This window comes from Carica papaya, chromosome 5, assembly GCF_054855325.1.
Source record: "Carica papaya isolate Zhongbai chromosome 5, ASM5485532v1, whole genome shotgun sequence".
NCBI lineage: Eukaryota > Viridiplantae > Streptophyta > Magnoliopsida > Brassicales > Caricaceae > Carica > Carica papaya.
The window spans coordinates 6,196,900-6,200,060 of NC_142313.1; the positions used below are offsets into that span (position 1 = coordinate 6,196,900).

Consider the following 3,161-nt stretch of genomic DNA (forward strand, 5'->3'; position numbering starts at 1 on the left):
AAAATATATATAAAAAAATACTTTGAGGTAGGAGGAATGAATTCGTCAACCTTTTTGGCACGTTTAAGGTATATAATTGTGACATTTGGTGGTTGTTCGAACACGTGGCCATAGGGGCGTTGTTTTCTTTATGCATTTCCTTTATACACGTTTGTTATTAACAAAACCTAGGTCTAAACATCTTCGCCGCAGTGAAGAAAATTACCATTGTCTGGTATGGCAAGTCGAAAGAAATCAGCTCCAATCCCTGAGCGCTGGGAATTGGTCACCGAATGCCAGCTAGACGGGTCAAAACTTACGGTAATTAAGCACATATTCTTTGTTTATCGGCCTATTTGTTTTCTTTAGGTTTCTTTCGTCAAATATGGGATACATGTGGAGGAGTCACTTCTCTCAGATCTTTGCCTATATTAATTTAATATCTACCTAATAGATTTAGTATTTTGTTGGCAGATTGATCTAGGAAATTTGATCTCTTGCCCTTAATTAATGTTTGGTAGCAAACTGATATAGCTGATTCGATTCTCTTTATAGACCATCTTACCCCGACAATTTCCGTTATATGCTTTTAATTGTGATTTGCATCTTGCATCTTGTTAACCTTTGGTAGTAATGTATTTGGGGGCATGACTTTTAAGTGAGAGTGACTTTAAATTCTTGCTCTGGCTTAAATCAACAAAACTTTGATATGTGCGCTAGAAAGATTTGCTGTTTGAAATGCCAAGATCCTGTTTCGTTGTTTATTCAAAGAAGAATCATGTTTACTTATCGAAGTCTTTTATTTTTCAAATTGACATTTTGTTTTGTACCAAACATCAAGTAGTTTATAAAAAATGGAAACAAGACTAGGAAAATACAACATGAGTTTGAAAAGAACAAAATTTGTTTGTGAATCATGACATATTTTACTATCATTCTCCAAATCGTATTTTCAGTTTGCTGTCTTTTCGTAAGAGAACATATTTGGATTTCGAAAATGAAAATGAAAAATTCTTTGGAAACTAAACAACACCTAAGATGCCCAATGTGCATTTGAGCAGTTGAAGTTGTTTCATAAAAGTCTTTGACCCTTCGAGGTTGGTGACTTCAGTGCTGATATTCTTATCAAAGCTTATTTTAATATTTCCATGTATATCCCTTGTAATCAGTTCTATTGCTTGAAATTGACATTTTGGGTTATTTTCTCACCTTTTAGACTCTTCTAAGATAGTATCCTTTAGCTTATTTACCTCTTTTCCCTCCTAATCAAATTACAAAAAATGAAAAAGAGGCAGTTGGTCAATCTCTTGTCATTCGAATGCAGTAACTTGATCAATGTGGCAATATGAGATGTGTTAATGAACTTGAAAGTGCTATTTTGATTATAGATCCTAAATATCAAAATGTTGTTCAACCTTAAAAAAGGGCAAATGCTAGGTATTCAATTTTGTCATCTTAGTACTTGCAATTTTTTGCTCTGGTGAAAGATGATAATGATCCGGGTGGTACCAGCCTTCAGAATGTTTGCTGATGGATTAAAAATTAAAAGTAAGGCTTCCATCCTTTCATGTCTCTTATGGCACTCATAAGTTTGTTGTTAGATAAATTCTATGCATCATGAATGTAGTCCTAGGTGTGTTGCTCAGGGTCTTGATAATAACATCTTTTTGCATTTGAGGGATCTTTGAATTTAAGATAATCCAATGGATTTAGGCAGTTCTAATATTTGGACACTGATATTCTCTGATGTCTTACAATCAAAAGTTGATGAACAACCTTTACTATGTCCCCATTCTATGTTGTCGTGAGTATTCAAGTTGCATTTAAATTTAACTTTCCTGACTTATTATTTGCCATTACGAGGATAACATGAAAGAGTTTAATTTGATTTTTTAGAGCTATGTTTCTTAAAATTGAATATGGAACAAAGAGAGTAATATGATAATCTTTTGGTGAGAGAGGAGACATGGGCATGGGGTGGGCTGGATAACAAGAAATTATATGTAAAATTAATTTCATTGATGATTTTTTGGGTCATTTGGAAAGAAAAGAATTTATGAGTTTTTGAGGGGAAAGAGTTTAGGTCTTATAGGTTGAAAGATAGATGGTATAATTATTTTGGATCTTTATGTTGAGACATGACATTACTAAGGACGATAATTTTGGGAATGTCATTGATATCCTAACACAGTTATAAATCTTTTGTATGCGGGTGGTACCTCTTTAGTACCTTGTTAATACATACCGTACTCTTTTTATCCCAAAAAAATGATAATCTTTTGATTCCTTCATCACTTGCAATCTCTTTCCTTCGCACTGAAGTTATGTATTTCTATTATTTTTTAACTAGAAATAGATTAACATTTGAATTGATAGGTGTCTGAAAATGTCCATCTGGCCATGTATCTTTGTAAGTGATGTGTCCTTTAATTATCATGAGCACTAGCTATTTAGTCAAAACCCAAATATTTAAAAGATGATCAGCAAAAATAATTGTTGCTTCTTCATTATGATTGATGCACTTCCAAATAGTTGGCCTTCATGGAAATGAAAAGTTTGTTGGATGTTTCAATGTGGATTCAAGTTCTTCTGGACTTCTCTATTTTTGTGCTTGAACTTGTACGCCATAGATAGAAGGCATAGCATCATTTGGACAATCCTTTGATCTTGCATTTGTTGGATATGAAATGTTTGTCTATTAGACTATTGGCCAAGTTTTTTTCTCTTGGTTCAAGGAAACAACAGGAAATTTTGCTAACAAAATATAATATAGATCTTATTAAATGTCTATAAAGTTAACAACTTTTCCTGGTAGTTTTATTGATACATTATCATAATGTTTGGCTACTGCAGTACTATCTATGACCAGAAAGTGGACAACAATTTAATACATATGAAGATCTAATCCGTTATGTCAACTATGCTAAAGAGGCTGAGCTCTCCATCTATTCACCTGTGAGTTTGGACTTCATTGTGTCCTGTATGGTGTTTTTAGTTTATCAATTCCTCATTTCGGCCCAAGTATTAAAAGATGGTATTAGAACATAAACATTGTATCTAAATTAAAAACAGTTATCGAAGTGCCATGATGATTTAGTTCGTCAAGTCTAAGTTTATGTAAAGAATTACATAAACATTTATTGATCACATCTTTGAAATGGACTAAGATGTTGTTCTTGTTC

At 32.9% G+C, this 3,161-nt stretch overlaps 1 long non-coding RNA gene across 2 annotated transcripts; it reads left to right on the forward strand.

Moving 5' to 3' along the window:
* Nucleotides 1-233: 233 nt before the first annotated feature.
* On the forward strand, nt 234-3,161 carry LOC110819581 (uncharacterized). 2 transcript variants are annotated; one of them, XR_002540714.2, is made up of 2 exons: nt 234-300; nt 2,833-3,161. It is a non-coding gene; the product is annotated as an uncharacterized LOC110819581 (long non-coding RNA). The 2 variants fall into 2 exon arrangements; XR_015819205.1 differs by lacking the exon at nt 234-300 and adding an exon at nt 310-1,527.